The sequence below is a fragment of the Helianthus annuus genome, chromosome 15, assembly GCF_002127325.2.
Source record: "Helianthus annuus cultivar XRQ/B chromosome 15, HanXRQr2.0-SUNRISE, whole genome shotgun sequence".
In the NCBI taxonomy this organism is placed as follows: Eukaryota; Viridiplantae; Streptophyta; class Magnoliopsida; order Asterales; family Asteraceae; genus Helianthus; species Helianthus annuus.
The window spans coordinates 7,912,651-7,932,005 of NC_035447.2; the positions used below are offsets into that span (position 1 = coordinate 7,912,651).

The 19,355-nt window shown below is 35.0% G+C and overlaps 2 long non-coding RNA genes across 30 annotated transcripts; both read right to left on the reverse strand.

The window, feature by feature from the left end:
* Window positions 1-3,605, reverse strand: LOC110910364. 8 transcript variants are annotated; one of them, XR_004881523.1, is made up of 8 exons: window positions 3,555-3,605; window positions 3,244-3,459; window positions 3,009-3,167; window positions 2,272-2,336; window positions 1,997-2,094; window positions 1,142-1,185; window positions 949-1,065; window positions 1-764 (listed from the first exon to the last, which is right to left on the reverse strand). It is a non-coding gene; the product is annotated as an uncharacterized LOC110910364 (long non-coding RNA). The 8 variants fall into 8 exon arrangements; XR_002576068.2 differs by lacking the exon at window positions 3,555-3,605 and having other exon boundaries at window positions 1,142-1,353; window positions 3,244-3,518; XR_002576073.2 differs by lacking the exon at window positions 3,555-3,605 and having other exon boundaries at window positions 2,272-2,331; window positions 3,034-3,167; window positions 3,244-3,517.
* An 8,219-nt stretch (window positions 3,606-11,824) lies between these two features.
* LOC110910362 lies at window positions 11,825-17,729 on the reverse strand. Of its 22 annotated transcripts, none has more exons than XR_004881521.1 (11): window positions 17,496-17,728; window positions 16,255-17,358; window positions 16,054-16,144; window positions 15,807-15,857; window positions 15,287-15,722; window positions 14,391-14,873; window positions 14,184-14,242; window positions 13,529-13,620; window positions 13,019-13,249; window positions 12,631-12,935; window positions 11,825-12,307 (listed from the first exon to the last, which is right to left on the reverse strand). It is a non-coding gene; the product is annotated as an uncharacterized LOC110910362 (long non-coding RNA). The 22 variants fall into 22 exon arrangements; XR_004881520.1 differs by having other exon boundaries at window positions 14,326-14,873; XR_004881519.1 differs by having other exon boundaries at window positions 14,320-14,873.
* Between the last annotated feature and the right edge of the window lie 1,626 nt (window positions 17,730-19,355).

Genomic DNA, 19,355 nt, shown 5'->3' on the forward strand with positions numbered 1-19,355 from the left:
TTCCCTACGTGGATGCTTCGACTATAAATTAGGGTTACGAATAAGATAATCATGGGAAATCATCGAAAAGAACATACAAACAAACCATCCTCACGATCGCCTTTGTCGTCTCCCTTCGCGACAGGTAACCCTAGCCGTCGCGCCTGAAGCTTCGTTTAGAACGTTGAAGCAAACTTCACACTTTGATCAATGTTCTTGATTTAGTGGATATGGATGATGTTCTTGATTTAGTGGATATGGATGATCCACGAGCCGGAGTAGTCACCGGAAGCTCTGCCAGTTTCTCTTTTTCTCTCCTCTTCCTAGCTACTTCCAGATCTGTTTCTCTATCTCGGTCCCCCCTTTATCTCACAACATACCATGTGAGTGAGTAAAAAAGCAAAAGTTAACACGTGTGCAGTGCCGAAAACATAATATCTCAAAACAACTGTGGTCATAGTGAAAACCCACAAAGTTCCCTGGCGCAATAGCATTTTATAATTTGATATATATAATAATATAAACTAGATGGAACTCCCCGCCGCGTTGCGGCCGGGGGCTTCCAAATTCAGGCGTAATGTATACAAACTCTAGAAAGAATCCCGGGGAAGGTTAATTAACACTAAACATTAGCCATGTAAAAACTTTGACAAGACAAATGCCATTGACCTTCTACATACTTTTATAAAGCTTGTTCGGATCATCATCCCTTGATAATAACAACCCTTCTTGAACTGAACATGTTCTTCTATCTACTTTGTACCCTCCAATGGTCCATCTTCAAACTGCACAAAACTTAGTTACAATAAGCACATATTGTTTTGGGTTTATATCTCTTCCATACAGGTAAAACCCTTGGTACTTTTGTTTGTCTTATTCAAACTTGGACATTTCAGAAATTTAGGTGATAAAACTTTAATATAAACCCATTTACTAAAACATAAATCAAAACATAGAAACTAAATGTACCTGTGTAGTAAGAGACTATAAGCTAATCGCTTCCTTGGTGACATGGAATCAAGTGGTGATCTTCTTACCAATAACTAAGCGGCTTGAGATTTGGGATGTGAAGAATGCACACCGAAACTATCAAAGAAAGAAATAAAGTTGGCTTATTTTCACTAAGTAGTTATGTTTCAAGAATAAAGAACATTAAAACAACCTGAAACAGTCTCCATTGCTACCGCTATGTTTTCTTCGGTTGAACTGTGAAGATTGCACATTGGTGTCGAAAACAAATGAATAACAATAGCAGAGAAGCATTCGAGAGTATGTGGGAATTGAAAGATATACTCAACGGACAATGGAAACAGTCAAGAGATATTAAAGTAAGCAATTCAACCTACAACAAAGTTGTAGGCTTCTTTTTGCGTCCTGATGTCAAATTCAATTTTACAGTAGATAAAACTATTAGACAATTGGCTATTGGGTTTTCTAAAGTAAGCTAGTGCATTGTTAAGGTAAGAATGAATAAATTGCTTCATATTTCATATGCTTTGAAGATCTTATAAGCATCCAAATACAACCCAAAGTGAAATCAATTTTTAAACCAATATGTAAGTTGATCAGCCTTTATGAAATATAAGTGGGGTGAAAGGCTAAAATTACACACTAAATGCATTCAATCACACAACCTTTAACAAATATAAGTGGGGTGAAAGGCTGAAAAACTACTTAATTACACACTAAATGCATTCAATCACACAACTTGAGCATTTTATTTTTAATACAAAAAAAACCAACAGAGAACATAAAAAAAATGATTAGCTTGGTAACACAGGCGGGTTAGGTCAGAATGGGTTTTTCCAAAAATGGGTACGGGTCGAAACGATCCGATTTGAAAATAGTCAATTTATGTAAACAACATGTCTAATATAGCAAACAAATTACTAAACCAGTGTATAACTGGCCCATCAATTTTTTAATGAATAGATATGAAACTTGTTAAGAGTTAAAAAATGGACCATCAATTCTTTTTATTTATTTTATGCTACTATTAAAGAATCTAAAGTTCAACCTTATGGAGTTGAGCAGGTAAGGATGTGATTTGAATTTCTCCGGTTGGTCGATAACCTCCTCTTGTTGTCTATAGATGAAATCAATCATCCTCCGTATCTACACATTTTGTCATAAATAAAAACTTAAAATCATGTACCTGATAACCATATTAGCTAAAGTAGAATTAACTTCTAAAACAGTTTATCAAAATATATTTTACTAATTTTATTAGAGCTTTGAATTAAATTTCAATATTGCAGTGGTCCAAATATGTGTAAGAATAGGAAGATCAACCTCGGATTTTTCAGTGAGCAATTGCCTCACCAGTTCTTTTTCTTTTCTGCAACAATCAATCTACACTGAAATCATCCGTCATAAATTAAACCTTTAATAATTAGTAACAATTTAATGCTTAATCCAAATTAAGAAGCACATTTAGACACAACACTCATATTCGGCCATCGGACTACTCATTCTTTCCACTTTAGCCATGCCATAACATGTAAATGTAATTGTTGTTTCTTCATTAATGATTTTGTCGTAAACTGAGTTTCCCCCTCAAAATTTCATGAAGATTATTTTAATATGAGTATACCAAAGCTTTTGAGCTAAGCTTAAGCATATCTTAGATTTGTGCCTGGTATTCATCCACGATCCGTGAAACATTGTTCAAATGGACCACTCGACTTGTTTATTATCAGCATCATCAATATCTATATCCAACTAATTTTGCCCTTCAACTTTACTCGATAAATGACTATTCTCCCCCAAATCAACAACTTTGTTAACAAATTATATTAAGTTCTTCCATGACTAACCATAAGAACATAAACAAATTAATTTAGGTAATTAGCACCTGTGGAAAACCCAAGAATCATAACAATTTGGTACCAAGTTGAACACTACCGATGACAAGCAAACAAAATTGCAAGAATCAAAATTGAAAATATTAAAAATTGGAGCCCTAATTGTTAAGGCCTGCCTGTTTAAATAAACCCTATCATACCAAAGATAAAGTAACTAGTTCTTACTTACAACATTGTCGATAACCTATACCTAGCGTCGCTGGACTGCCCGGAGACGACCCATGCGTCACCAATAGGTGGTTTCAACCTTGTCGGAGACCGATTTGCAACCTCCAGATCTCCGTGTTAAGGCTAATTGGAACTTGCTCAAACCTAAGATTCAAGCTTTACTAAAGAAAATTAGAAATCGATCCTTAATTCCATCCAAATCGAACAATCTCAAATTATAAAGAAGACATACCAGTAAGATTCTACAATGAAGATGATTCTGGGGTTGTAGGGGTGCGAGTCTATGAACACAGGGGAGAAGGATAATTCGCACATGCTTGGGTATAAATGGAGGGGTAGAAGGCGGCCAGGGGTAACTCGCCGGATATCTTAGTGACTGGCCGGAAGCGTGACAGGACATCCGTCTCTCTCTAACCCTCCGGTTCTCTCTATCTTAGGTTTTCTTTCTCTGTGAGTAAAAAGGGAATTGGTGAGAATACAGGTGTCAACTATAGGAATAGAAAAAAAAAATAAAGCACAACAAAGTCTTAAACCATTACATACAAGACAATATTGCATAAGCATTGATAGATGTGTGGACAGGTGTGTGAAGTAGAATCACACAATCCTTTTTATTTTGAAAAACCCCCAAAAGCTAGGGTACAACCAACCATTGTCCAAACTTGTTGCTTAATTATAGTTTTTAATAACTTTTTTCTCTTTCACACACTGTCTCACACACTTTGAACTCTCTCTCTCTCTCTAAACAAACGGCAGCCACCACCATCAAACCCACCACCACCCACCAACAACCACCATCACTAGATCTGTAGCCTGCCACCAACAACCCGCCACCACCTGCCACCCACCACCACCATAATGAACAAAGTACACGTATCTATGCACGATGTACAAGCACAGACATTTCTTGCTGAATGGTGAATCCCAATAACCCCCTCCATCAAATTGACAATTTCTGCTTTCTGTATGCATTCTTGAGTTTTGCTTCTGTGCATTCTTTTTTCAACCCCAAAATCTCATAAAAAATCCTTGTTTTTTTTACCCCAAAATCAAATAAACAAACCCAAATCTTGATGGAGTACTTCCAGATCTTACCGCTTACGAACCTCTCGAAACACCGCACCACCGACACCACGGCTATCGCCTCTTTTCTCTTCCTTCATCGGAGAAAACACTGACGACGCCGGAGACGATGACGGCGTAGTAGATTTCTCCGATAGCGTTGACTACTCACTAGTCCGTTTCGAAACCCTAGGTTTCATCCGATTCAGATATTTATTCACAACGTCCTTTGAAAACCGCTTCGAAGGCGTCTGATCCGTTTCCAGAAGCTTCTCCGTCATCAGTTTACACCTCAAGCTGTTATCTCTCTTCAACAATGTTCGAATAAACCTCATCTGGCGATGAAAACCTGAAACTCGCGTTCGATTCACGGCTACAAAAGCTAAAACCGTTGAAACTTGGAGATCCGACATAATTGTGCTCGTTCTCATCATCATCAGGATTAGTGAACTCTAGATCAAAGAAGGACTCTTCGTCGTCGATTGAGGAATCGAAGTCTCCGGAAGTTGTTATGTTAAACCTTATATTTTTCTCTATAATTTAGGTGTATGATGTTTGTTTTTTGCAAGAAGTGCTTCAGGACCTCTTATGTCTGCGCCGCGCAGACCACGCGTAGACGTTTAAGTCTGCAGTGTGTTTGTTTTCTCGAAGACCCTTCACTAAAAAAGGTCTGCAAGACCTCTGTATGGTGCAGACTTGAATCAATGTCTTCATACCTCTTCTTCCTTTTGTTCCCAGATATCAAAAACACACAAAACCCTAAACTCTTCTCCATCTTCTCCTTCTCCATCTCCTCCACCTCTCCACGCCGCCTCCCTCCTCCCTCGTCACTGAAACCCCCTCCTCACGCCGCCATCTCCATCTTCTCCAGCCCGCCGACACCTCCACCTCCTCCGCCATCTCACATCCGTCGCTTCACTTCCTCCGATCTGCTGTGATTATAATCATCGGGGCTAAATGGAGTCGTGGGATGTTGGTAATTGGCCTCCTTTCGACCCCCACAACTTCAGCCAACTTCGCCCCAACGATCCTTCTGCCCCTTCCGTAAGCTCATCACTATTTATTTAGGGTTTCCTTTCTACTTGTTAATTCAATGTAACCTGTGGGCGCTCAATTGTTCATTTCGAATGATTTTAGGGTTAAATAATGATCCATTGTACTGCAGAATTAGGATTATTTGAGTACTGAGATTAATCAGATTATAGAAATTACATTCCTTTTAGTTATGGTTGCTTTTATATTTGTTGGTATATATTTTTTTGATAATATTGAAAAAAGTTCAACTTCTTTCAAGATTGTATCAAAGATGAAAGTTTTTTTTATATTTCAGTAGCTTGCAGAAGTTAAAAAAACAAACAGTCTTTTTCTTGCAGACTGCAGAGGTTTGGTCCACCTCTTCAGCTGCAGATGTCTGCAGATGTGGTCCGCAGACTGCAGACATTTTTCCTCTAAAAAAACAAACAGCACCTAAGAGAAGTCACAGGGCTATGGAGGAGTTTAGAAAGAGAAAGAGAATGTCTAGAGAAACTTTAGGTTTATGTTTTGTATATATTGTTATTTTAATATAATATGTAAAATTACTAGCATACCCTTGTGTGTAAGACACTTGTCATACTTAACTGGAAATATTTAACTTGGTTAGTGTAAAAGGACGTAGAGTGTAATGGGTTTTACAAATAAAGGACTGTGAGTGTAATTATTAAAGTTAAAGGCTATCCATTGTAATTTGATATAAACTAGGATTGCGACCCGCCGCAATGCGGCGGGGATTCTTTAGTTATAACTAAGTCAATCTAGGACCCGCATGTTATGTTAAACCTGTCAAACGGGAAAAAATAGACGATGTAAAAACGTTCACCCACACACGCACGCTGGGTCGTGTTAACTTGCAAAATTTAGAACGAAACGTAAAAACGTTGAACCAAAGACGCACGTTGCGATGTGTTAAGTCACAAAATTTAGAACCAAGCATAAAGCGAAAAATTTGCGGAACATGAAAACTATAAAGGACCAAAGTTGAAAGTAAAAAAAGTTATGAGAATAGATTGCAAAAGATAAAAAGTTCTGGGTTAAAAATAAAAAAAAAACAAATAGTTTTGAGTTAAAAATAATTTATGAAATACTTTTGGGTGAAAAGTAAAAAAAAAATCTTTTTTTTTTTGGAAAACCCCCAAAGCCAACGTTACGACAACCATATGCATAACCATTTTTTCTTTGAAAACCCCACAAAGCACACCCCGCGTTGCGGCGGGGCGTAAAATGGTGTCAAATAGTACTAATGTCACACAACCGTAATCGACCACCAACACTGACTCGACCTATGATATGCGTGTTGCGACGAACCTGTCAGACATGGAAAAATATAGGTAAAAACGTTGAACCACACATGCACGTTGCGTCATATTAACTCGAAAAATTTAGAACTATACGTAAAACGAAAATTTGCGAAAGATGAAAACTATAAGTGACAAAAGTTGTGAAGTTAAATGCAAATAATGAAAAGTTTTGGGTTAAAGTTAAAAAAACAAATTATGTAAGGTTAAAATTGTAAAAAGTAAAAACCTTTGGGTTGAAAATAAAAAATCAACTTTTCTTTTTTGAAAAACACCCAAAGCATAATGTACAAGTTATAATGCATAAAAAAGTTGCAAAGTTATATATGGAATAATATAAAGGACGAAAAGTGTAATTTATCCTTATATATATTAAGACTCATTTTTACCGGCCGCCAAGGTCCCCTAAGGGCTCTTGAATTCTTAGGGGACAACCCTAGGTTAAAAAAAAAAAAACAAAACTAAGGTCCCACTTTTACTACCGGTACAGGTTTTTTAATTCTAAAGAACGACCACAGGTAAAAAAAAAATTAAGGATACCCCTCAATTTTTCTTCTTGTTCCGCCATTGTTGCATCATATAAACTTGTGCATACAACTTCATGCACACAATCTTATTCAATCAACACAATTTCACATGATTATCTACATGCAAACACACACTACTTAACCGTATCCCTACCAAACTACATAACTAATTGTATATCAAATCATAACAAAAAACGAATTATATTCATGTATATCATCTAGCACATGTGGACACATAACACTTGCCCACACCCTATCCTCAATCGAGTTACATTTAAGGCAACACAAATACCACTATCACTATAGTATCACATGCCATAAAGCACTATTTAACCGCTCATAACTAACGCAACTCTTGCACTTACCCCGTAAGATGTGATGGTTAATCATACTTTAAAATACCTTTTTAATTTATTTGTCTAAAACAACCCGAAAGGCTAAGAATTCAACTTTCGGGGTGTAGCCCATTAAATACACGTTAAATGTTATGTTGTTACCCATTCCAAACCATTTTACCACTTGTATATGCACCTTGGAAGGTTTGTAGCTGTCCACACACTTGTTTGGACCCGAATACTCTAAACCACCGATTATTGAAATGTCAATGTCGTCGATCATTTTTTATGATGTATTGTTAATACATTTACATAATAGTTAAAAAATATTTAATGTACATATGTGATGTTGATGCTATATATAAAGATTATAGTGAATTTCAAGGATTGTCCGTTATCTTTATACCCATTTTCAGGCGTTATCCTTTATGTTCAAAATTGATGAGTTTTGTCCTTTATGTTTTCATATCATACACGTTTTGTCCTTTAGGCCTAACCCAGTTAGTTTTTTCAGTTAAATTTGGTCATATGCTTTGAATTGACAAAAATGCCCTCATGTGCAAAGCATATGACCAAATTTAACTGAAAAAACTAACTGGCTTAGGCCTAAAGGACAAAACGTGTATGATATGAAAACATAAAGGACAAAACTCGTCAATTTTGAACATAAAGGACAACGCCTGAAAATGAGTATAAAGATAAAGGACAATCCTTGAAATTCACTCTAAAGATTATAATTACCAAATATATATAAATTGATTAAATAAATAGTAAATAACAAACGAGTCGAGCTTGAGTTTTGCTCCTAACACCCCTAGCCTAAAGTAAGGGGCGTAGCCAAGAATCATTTCCTACGGGTTCATAATTTTTTTTAGGGACGGCCAACCGATTTCTATCACGAAGTTCCGGTATTCTTTGTATCGTCCGGTTAAGTAGTTCGGGTTGGATCATATAATAAAAATAGCAAATATCAAATTAAAATGCAAATTAATACTTAACTAGGTTTAACCCCCCGCCGCGATGCGGCCGGGCTTACAAAGCAAGAACAATAGAAGAATGCTCGGCGTTCGATTTCACATAAGGTAGAAGCCAATTGTTTGTTACATTCCGCTTAGTACGATCAAGGTTGAATGATTCCGTCCTACGTGTGACTCAACTCTCGGGTCTTAGTTTTAAGGGCCCGCTTGAGGAGCGAGCAACCACACAGAAAAATGGTGCCATCACCACACATCATTCTATCTGAAAAACCCACAACTCGGGACCCGACTGCTTCACTTCAGCAAACAACCACAATATAAAAAACTGAAAATAATTCAAAAAATCCAACAAAATATCAACACAAACAGTGGAAAAATCAGGCACCAAACAATGACACCGCATAAATAGATAGCAAACAGAATTCACACATACGACCAACAACTGAATCAGCAATCGAAGACAATGGTGCAGACGAAATCAAACCAAATCGCAAGAACCTTGATAAAAAGAATCTTTAAAGACGAAACCACTACATCAAACCAAAAAAATTAGAGACTAACCCATATGCTATTGGTTGTGCAATCAAGGAAGAGAACCACCATCGATCATTAACCTAAAGCTTAGAAATCAACTTACGAATCTGATAGACGGTGGCAAGATCTGCATCATTATCGGCCTCATACCTTACCAACAACAACCTGAGATATTGAAGAAGAATGATTCAAAACTTGATTCATTTATCTTACAATATTTATTGTTTAAGCTCTAAATACCAACAGATCTCACAAATATATTATAAGCAAGTGCAAATTAATACGTAACGGGTATAAAGGAAAAACTGACACATGTAATGAAAAGAGATGAATTAGAGATTTTGAAAAAAAAAAAGGAAAAAGGAAACCACAATTTGACTTCACTCGGTTCAAAACAAATTATACGAAAACATATTATATATATGGTCTGGCTCGTTACCCAAAGAAGTTTACATTTAAACGTAGACTAACTCGAATTTATACCGAAACGTACTATGCACGTTAAAAATGATTTTTAACGAAAATGTATTATATTTGACCTAACTCGTTTCCTAAAAACGTTTACGTCGAAACGTGGAGCAAATTGAATTTATACTAAGGCGTCCGTAAAAATATGCTCGAAAAAAATAGTTTTGTAAGTAAATGAAGTATAGGGCTAAACTTGAAACAAACTATTAGTATAAAACTTAATAAAATTACCTAAAAGTGTGCCAAGTAGCACGAATGTTACACCACTGCCAGCGACCAGCAACATCGGAAAAGCTTGTAAAAACAAAATAAATAAAAAAGGAAAAAATAACACCGATCAAAAAGCAGACATAAATCATTGAACCGCACAACCTATTTTGGCGTGTCAATGCAAAGAAATTAGACCGAAGCGTAAGCGTAAAGTGTAGAAAAGAATAACAAAGTCGATTTAGAACCATCGGGTTACGATGAACCTGTCAAACAGGAAGAAAAAAAACGCGTTGCGACAGACCTGTAAAACAGGGAAAAATATACGAAAAAAACGTGGAATCTCACGCGCACATTACGGCATGTTAACTCACAAAATTTAGAACGAAACGTAAAACGAAAAAATTGTGAAGATTAAAAGTTTGGGGACCAAAGTTGAAAAAAAAAATTGATGGGTTAATTTTGAAAAGATGAAAAGTTTGGATTAAGAGTAAAAAAAATCTAAGGGGCTAATATGAAAAGGAAGAAAATCTTTGGGTTACCAATGAAAAATTAACTTTTTTTTTTTTGAAAAACTCCCTATGCATGTGGTATAACACCTTAATGCCAAAAGATGTTACTAATTTATAGTTGGTAAATACAAAATACGTTAATCGGTATTAAAAGTGAATAGTAGAAATTGAAGATCAAGTCCTTTAACTTTTCTGAAGGAAGGTTGTCCATATCAACAAATTCACGTGTCTGATAAACTGATAATTAAAGTCGATGAAGTTTTTTTTTTTTTTTTTTTTTTAATAATATCAATCTATATTCATGATTCAAATCCTAAAAATACACAAATTTCAAACATTTATTCTGTAAATAGAAGTCTATAACTATAAATAATATTTCAATTATAATAAAATAAGCCCAACTTTTATAGTTTATACACAACTAAACCTTCACATCATCGACCTTGTTGGACTTTGAGGTCTCCACCTCACCGGACGTCGTTGCCCACGCCAGAGCTTATCCTCACCGAAGCAGTTGCGTCGATTCTTCCCCTTTTCCCTTCAATAGTTTATTTGTGACTTCTTTTTGAATTTAATTTAAAAGGATTATGAGCTTATGTGGTGGGCTTAAGCCTTAATGAGTTATTTTTTAATTAAGTATAAGCTAAATTAGTTAGTGGGTTATATTTTTTTCCTTATTAGAACGTACGTCTAACAAGTTATTCTTTTTTAATTGAAATGTGGTTTAGGTTTGTTATCAAATTCTCGAAGGTTTGATGTCAAGTTTTCTGAGGGTTCGGTGTCAAGGTTTCTAAGGATTCGGTGTAAAGGTTTAAGTAAGTTTTATAATACGTATGTTACAACTATTTGCTAGCTATATATAAATTTGTGTATATAAAGATAGTAGCTTATAACCCCGTGTATTACACGTGTTAAATATCGAAAAAACTTATATTGAATAATATTTTAATTATAGGTGTTATAAACCCGTTTATTACACGGGTTAAATATCGGAAAAACTTATATTGAATAATATTTTAATTATAAGTGTTACAAACCCGTTTATCACACGGGTTAAATATCGAAAAAACTTATATTGAATGATATTTTAATTTATAGGTGTTACAAAACTGTATATTACATGCGTTAAATATTGAAAAAATATTGTAAATCATAAAGTTTATATAATCTGTATCACACAGTTAAAAATGTGTATTAATATTATAAAAAGTGTGAAAATACTATAATCCAATATAACAATATTCTAGTAGAAAAATCTAATTATTGTATTTTTGTATTTTACGATATATAACATAAAAACAATTAATGTATTTATCTAATAATACTAGATAAATAGTGAGTAAATAATATTAAATCAGGTTATTAACATATTTAAATTAAATTCATCATACTAATAAGGATTAGGATTAAAAAATATTTTAAAAATAAAAAAAATATATATAAATTATGAAGTTGAAGGAGAGAGTGTCATAGTGACATTATTTGGATTCTTTGATTATAAGTTAGATTAGATTAGATGATACTAGTCTAAGTACCCGTGTGTTACACGGGTGGCTAAACAGGAAAACTAAGTCCTTTAAAATTGTGAAGTAAAAATTATTAACAAAAATGTTAGAGAGTACACAAAATAATTGAAATACATGAATAGAACAAAAAAATCACAACTCATTGAAGATCTCTTTATAAATAACGTTAGTTGTTTTATTAGTAGGTTTACCGTCGTTGTCAAGTATTAGTAGATTTACTCCATCTCGTGTTTTAACCCTTGATAAAGAAATAAACAAATTTTTAACTGGCAATAATATCAAAACCATTTTCATATCGTTTTAAGAAAAGAATACCTTAAATCCCTCCGGTGTGTTTAGAATCCATTATATAATATACATAAGTGTGTGAAATTACATATTTTACATTAAATAAGGAAAAAAATTTAAAGTAAAATTATAACTCACAAACATATTTATATTCATAAATCTTAATGAACTTCTGATCTTCTACCTTCTTAATTGCATATTACATTAAAAAGAAATTGCGATATGCGTCAAAGACTTGACCCAAGCAATGTGCACCTAAGATGGCATCTTGATTTTCACCTTTACTGGACTTCTGGTCTTCTACCTTCTATAATATCTCATTTAGCATGATCCTATATGTAAAAAAATTGGTTATACATTTTTAATGGGTTATTGTTTGTTTGATGATGACCCTTTTGATGATTTCCTATTCAGAAGGTTGTAACGTTGGTGATCACCAACAAAACTGGTCGCAACCTCCACCACTCAACAACTGCTAGGTCTTCTGCCCATACATGAGTGCCTACGATGATATTAACTATAACAACCTGCATATTAATTTAACCAATCACATGTCAGATGTTTAGGGAGCATATAAAAACCTCTAGCTTTCATGTATTAGTTATCCAATTATCATAACAATATAACATGTAATTTATTTTAAGAGAATGAAATACATATGCTAAAATTAAATTAACATTCACTTGTTGCGTAATGTTCCAATATAAGCTAGGCAAATCCTTCTTTGGTTATATTTCATAAATATAACTTCCAGGACCAGATATGCTAGAACTGCAGTGATCCACATTGTATAAACGTGTAATTAAACGAAATCAATAATGTACTAAGTTATCGGGTTATGTGTTTATACCTTCAGATGGACCACTCTTGACTGTGATTGACCGTAGTCGAATGTTGTTGACAAAGTTTATCCATGATCCGACCCGAACCATCACTAAGCACCAAAACTTATAAATAAAACTATAAATCAACATATGTAAAAGAAACCATTTTGGTTAGTCTTTTCGTAACAATAATTAATAGACTGGTTGTGTTACAAACCACAAAGACAACGAAATAAAGGGTGTATTTAGCCTTGGGGTTTCACTTATTCCTGTAATAAATGAAGAGCATTCTGTTTCTTCAAACCAAAGCTATTAAAAATCCCTAAAAACCCTGCAATACATTAAAGATACACATAAGAATCATAAAATTTGACAAACAGATAGAAACATCCTAAATCAAAAGTACTGTCGTACCAGTATCGACATGCATTTTTATGGTTTTCAACTGATGGTCAGTTGCTATACTGAGTGTCGGCATCGTACCGATAAAGTAACGAACCGAACCGGTACTGACATAAAACACGCCTCGCAAAGCGCGGAGAAGATGAACATTAAAAGGAGCAAAGGTACCAACAATTTTCAAGGGTATATAGATTTTCATCTAATTTTCTAAGAAGGTGTGGCCATCTCCTTTGTTCCTTTCACCTACCAACCATGTGAAAAAACATCATACAGAGCATAAATTAATTAGAGTTTGTAAATTATAATTAAGTTAGAAGCTTCCCTAAGGGCTTCCTTCAAGTTAAAACCTTATGTTGGTTTCTATAAAGATTTGTCATGAAATCTAAGCATGTTTACACTTCAAATAAAAGTTTTTAATATTAAAGTTACCCATTTAACAGGTTAGAGCTCAAACATAACTGAAAGCAACCCGTTCATCTGTAAATGGGTCAAAGTTAACTGTCACAAGTTTGAAATACATACCGACTCCATGACATAGCAAGACGGGCAATGAAGCAACACGTCTAATAGCGTGATTAGCGTCAGGTGATCCTTCCATCGTGTTTCTTAAATTCCTACAAACAGGCAACTGAGGTTTGGACACGTTTGCCATTTTCGTCCAAAATGACCTTTTTGTACCATTTTGCCCCCCACGTTTGGCATTTTTTGCCGTTTTCATCCAAATGACTAACTTAGTTAAAAACACCGTTTAATGAGGGGTATGTTTGAAATTTTGCATTTATAAATGTAATCCAATATAGGTAGCACTTTCAACCCATTTACTCAGAAATGGGTTGTTTAAAATTATGTTTTATGTTTTCTCTCTTAGAAGCTAGAAAGGAAAAAAAAAGTCCAGAGTTTGCATAAAATTTAGTAAATTATTTTATTCAAAAAACTACATTATCATACAAATGAGAGGGTTTTTGTAATCATAGCTTATAATTTTAGACGCTACAAAGTTGTTTAGAAAAAACTAACAACCTCACATGTAAAAAAAAAGTTGACATTTAAACCCAACCAGTTCTCGCCCGATAACCAATTCGCCCCTGTAAATTCCACTGATATGAAAGTCTCGAAAAGTACCAGTTTGCTATATAGTTGCATAATGGTATATGCTTTTAAAGAGGAACATACATACCTCCACACCTCCATTAGAGTCTGCCTCGTTGTCATCCTCAATGCTGTATTAGGATCCTTCTGCAATAACATTAAAGCAAAGAAATAAATACGAGTAAAGAAACAAATCAATGATTGTTCACGATCTTCAAGAACACCTGAACCTCAATGCAAAACAAAAAAAAAATCGAACGTTGAGCGGAAACCGGTCGGAAACCTAGCAATCCACCTGAAAGCTTCTTAACGATGCCATTGTTTGACATTCAGTCGCGCTAACCACCGGATCTCTCCGATTATCATCCCTAGGTCTTAAAAGCATGGCCATTATGGGAGACGATTGAATGCTTACTTCTTAATAGGGGTGGGAATCCGGAAGGGTGAAGCCATGTCCAGGACTTATTACATTCTAAACCTGAAATTCAGTGGGTGAGATGGAAAAGCCCTTCATTTTACCTATTTACTTATGAATAATATGATTTGGGTTATGGCTTACTGTTAATGGGTCAAATAAAAAAATTTAAATGAAGTAATCCACATCCTCGTAATAGAAGTAGGACTATCTTGGAACTGATACTGAACATGCAGATGGATAAAATAAACTTCCATGTGGGCAGCTTATAACAGCAAAAACCCACCTGATCTGAGTAAGATCGCATACTGCAAATCCGATATTGGTCAACTTCTCGACATTAGTAGTTTAGTTCAGCAAAACCTAAACAAACACCAAGATTTCCCAATATCGAATGAAAGGGGTTGCACCAAAATCTACCAAAGAAGAATCAAACTGGGAACATAGAAACCAGAATCTTAAAAAATTTTAAAGTGAGAAACGAATGAATAACATACATGTTTAGATCGAACAAAGAACACTGTCAAATTTTAACCATAAAACATATTGTTTTCATTATCGAATAGAAGTTTCGACAACATTCAATTTCTTGGGTATGAAAGATTAAAAAAAAACTTTAATCAAACAAATTCATCAAGAACGTATTTCAATGACCAAAAACGCACACAAAAAAAACACTATAATCAAATATGGGATTACAGGTTAACATACCTTGATGTTAATCAAATAGTTAGACATTAAATCAAAAGACAATATCAGTTTCACAAACCCCATACCTTAGTGCATAAAAGTTTAGGCTCTTTAGACCAGAGCATAGAGCATTTAACGATTACATGCTCCAAGCCCCTATCCGTTATCTTGATGCACCTACATAATCGGAAAAGTAGATAACAGCCTGCATCGCCGATGATATTTTCAAGAAGTAAATAAAATATATATTGTCGTTCGGCTATCGAATTACAAAATTATATTCCTTGAAGCTAGTGATGCAAGCACGTGTAAAAGCCCTCGCTATGGTGGTACTGGTAATATCGCTAGGGCAAAAGTATCGAACCCACCTCGTATTGAAAACGAAAACCATAAAAACAAATACAGGTGTCACTACTCATGTTACTCAGACAGTATTACTCCGAACTGGCTTCTGGCATTCGATGGAAGATGCGTTTGCTATACCATTTGGAGTTTCAAAGCCATCTGATAATACACTGTTGCCTGTCAAAAACGAAGCTCAGATCTTGGATTGGTTCTTCAGTATTCATGTTCTTGATAAAGTCACAATTTAGAGCAAACACAAACCTTGAATGCCGAAACCTAGCTCAACCACCAACTACAACCGGGAAGTCGTCTCTATTGCCACCGATATGTTAAGAATTCCGCAAGAACCAGTTTACCAAACAGAAAGTAGTAACAGAACATGGCAAAAGCACAAAAAGCAAAACAAATTATAAAACATCCACAAACTATATAATTAAAATAAGTGCTTAACTAAGTTAATAGTTAGACATTAAATCAAAAGACAATATCAGTTTCACAAACCCCATACCTTAATGCATAAAAATTTAGGCTCTTTAGACCAGAGCATAGAGCATTTGACGATTACATGCTCCAAGCCCCTATCCGTTATCTTGATGCACCTACATAATCAAGCATTCAAAAATAAAATTAGAAACTTTAAATTAGATAAATTTTGAACATGTACACTACTGAATATGTTGAGATATTGGAATGTATAAGATAATAATACTTCAAAATAGCATATTGGAGCGATAGATTCCGAATGGCAGCCATCAATTCGTTCAGCTCTGCTTCCTCGGATTGACCCATTGGCTATATACTACACCCAAAATTAATAGTATTTGTGCCATCCACCACCTACTTCACACTATAGAACATAAAGGTACATGAAAAAAAGGATCAAGTAATGCATTCAATAATGGCAGTCGCCATTATCCATGTGACATTTAACCCTTCTTAGCCACCCCACACAAAAGTTAACATCATTTAACATTTTGGCAAAGCTTGTGCAATTAATCAAGACTAACAAAGACTTTTCCTTTGCAAGAGCAGAGCAAAATTTCTAAATTTCTAAGGTTTCGAAAGCTAATGGCAACTTGAACCACTGTAATGTAACTCAAATGCTCTTTAAAAACTCAACCAAAACATAACCAGAATACTTAAAAAATAACAAAAGGAATATTCTTCTCATACGAACATTACACAAATCACCATGGACTTTGTTCACATGAATCCACAATTGCATATGCCCGTCCACTATTAGATGCAATTAGATGCACCTAGCCCACCTAAACCACCGACTGGCGGTGACCCTAAACGAAAGTGGAATCCGCCGCGGGTGGAAGAACCTCATTCACGCTATTGCAAAACAACACAATTTAATCAAAATTCATATTGAAATTCAAGAAATCATAAAAATAAAAAGGTTTATATAATCGATTAAAAGAAACCCAATATTAGAACATAAATAAATGACAGGTCCATTGAAAGAAATCAAATACTCCATTGAAAGAAACCAAATACTGAATATATTGTAGTTGATATTAAGCTAAATTAGACTGTATGTAACACAATTAGTTTCAACTGCATGAAACCCTAATTGAACCAATAACTCTGCAAATTATGTTCATGTAAATGGAAACAAATGCAAAAAAGAGAGAATCAGATATAGGATGATGATAGATCGCATTAAGATACCTTAATTTAGTAGAATTTAATTCTAAAAAAAGAGTCACGATACGGTGGACATAAAGATCTGCGTTTCTTTGCTTAGAATTCGATGAAGAACTCTAGTTATGACTGACCGATTCCAAGAGGGTTTTAGCCATCTTCTCTAGCATCAAAGAAAACTACGATTTAGAAACAAAGAGAGATCTCCAATCTTCAACAAAGAACAATCAATTTTAGAAATCCAAACAGAACATGGAATTAAGATCGCATATTCAAAATAAATGATACAACGATTGTTACCTGGATGCCAAACAGCAGAATAGGAGAACAAATCGACACGAATTCAAGTAACGATCGTTGTTATGGAGGAACTGCTGGGAGGAAAAGAGCGGCGATTAATGAAAAACAAACTGGCAGAGGAAGAAACCTAGGGAGGAAAAGAGCGCCGATTGATGAATTAGGGTTTGTGAATCGTATTGTGGAAGGAAGAGGCGTGTGAGGAGTATATTGCCGCTCAAATCAATATTGAGAGGAGTATTAAATTGCCAGGTGGCAATTAGTGGATTAAAATTATGCCAAGTGGCACCAAAATGTATTGTTTTAATATACATAATAGATATGAGCTAACATCTAATTCAATAACTCATAAAACTAGCGTTTGGTTTTGATATCAAATGCTAACATCCCGAATCGTGATGGTGGTAACCGGTCGTGGAGTCATAAAAAATTGGGTTGACAAACGACATATTTCATTTTGTATATTTGAATCAAGTGGTGTTCAAAGTAGGTTTTAGACATATTTAGTGAAATCAAAATTCCTTCTTTTATTGGCCTAAGAGACATCTACGTGAATCATATATTTTGAGTACAGATTTGTTTGTCAAATTATGTTGATTAAGTTTGCAACTAACTCGAGTCGAGTGGAGCCGAGGAGAATAAAATAAGAAATAATAGATGTATAGGGTTCATCTTGATGCGTTTGACCTATCTCTTTTCACTTTTTCTCAACAGAGCCTTTTTTTTATACGACCAAATTTTTGTCACCAGTGGGATTTGAATCATCACCTTATGGAAAGACAAAGTCTTATCCAAGACCTTGATATCGGTACGCCAAAACCTTTGGTTCTCAATAGAGCTTCTAATGTATGTTTCTTTTAACTCTTGACTCGATCTATCTATAAGGGGGAACAGCGCGCTCGCGGGGAGGTGAGCGGGGAAGCCAAGTGCCGCACGATGAATGTGCCGCCTAAGGCTTTTGCCGCGCGGTGAAGGGGGGAGGGGAGGTTGAAATCGGTGAATGGTTGCCGCATGCGGGGAAGGGGAGGGAGAGGGTGTAAAGGTGGGCCCACTAGTACTCAACCAATCATGCTTTTTTCTTTCTTTTAAAAAAAATGGTTTAGAGGAAACCACCACTAACTCTTGATCTTCTAAAGTGGATTGATCTTCTAAAGTGGATCTCGACCTATACTATTAATACATAGAATGGGCATTTAAACCAAATCAATATCAAACCACACAAGAGCAAAGTTTAGGTAAGGGCATGCACGAGTTTTGGTTCCAAACATTTAAACCATAATTTTGCATCCCCCGTTTTTTGCGTATGCATACGAGCACTAAGAGCATAACACACGTAAGAACTCTACTAAAAGCATCTCCAACAATGAGGTGGGTTTAAAATCCATACCGATACCGTAACGAACTAAATTGATACTGACCAAAAAAACAACGGTACCGATATGTGTATTCATTTTTATGGGTTACAATCATTTCTATGGGTTACAATCTACTAGACCTGTAATGAACCTGGCTGATAACGGCTGAAAACCTGTAACAAAGCACGCAAGAATCCCACTAGATAACTTGATTTAAAAAAGGAGTTAAGTGCCATTTTAGTCCATGTGGTTTGGTTCATTTTGCCAGTTTAGTCAAAAGGTGGCCATATAAAATGACCGAATTGGCCTTTTCGTTAACAGAAAAAAATGGATGAAGTTAACCCAGTGGACTAAAATGGCAACGATGAAACCTTTTTGGACCAACAAATGAAAAATCAAACCTTTGAACTAAACTGGCAAAATAACCCAAACAACAGGGACTAAAATGACAATTAACTCTAAAAAATACAAAACAATTTTAGACAAGTATATAACTTTTTTGAAACGT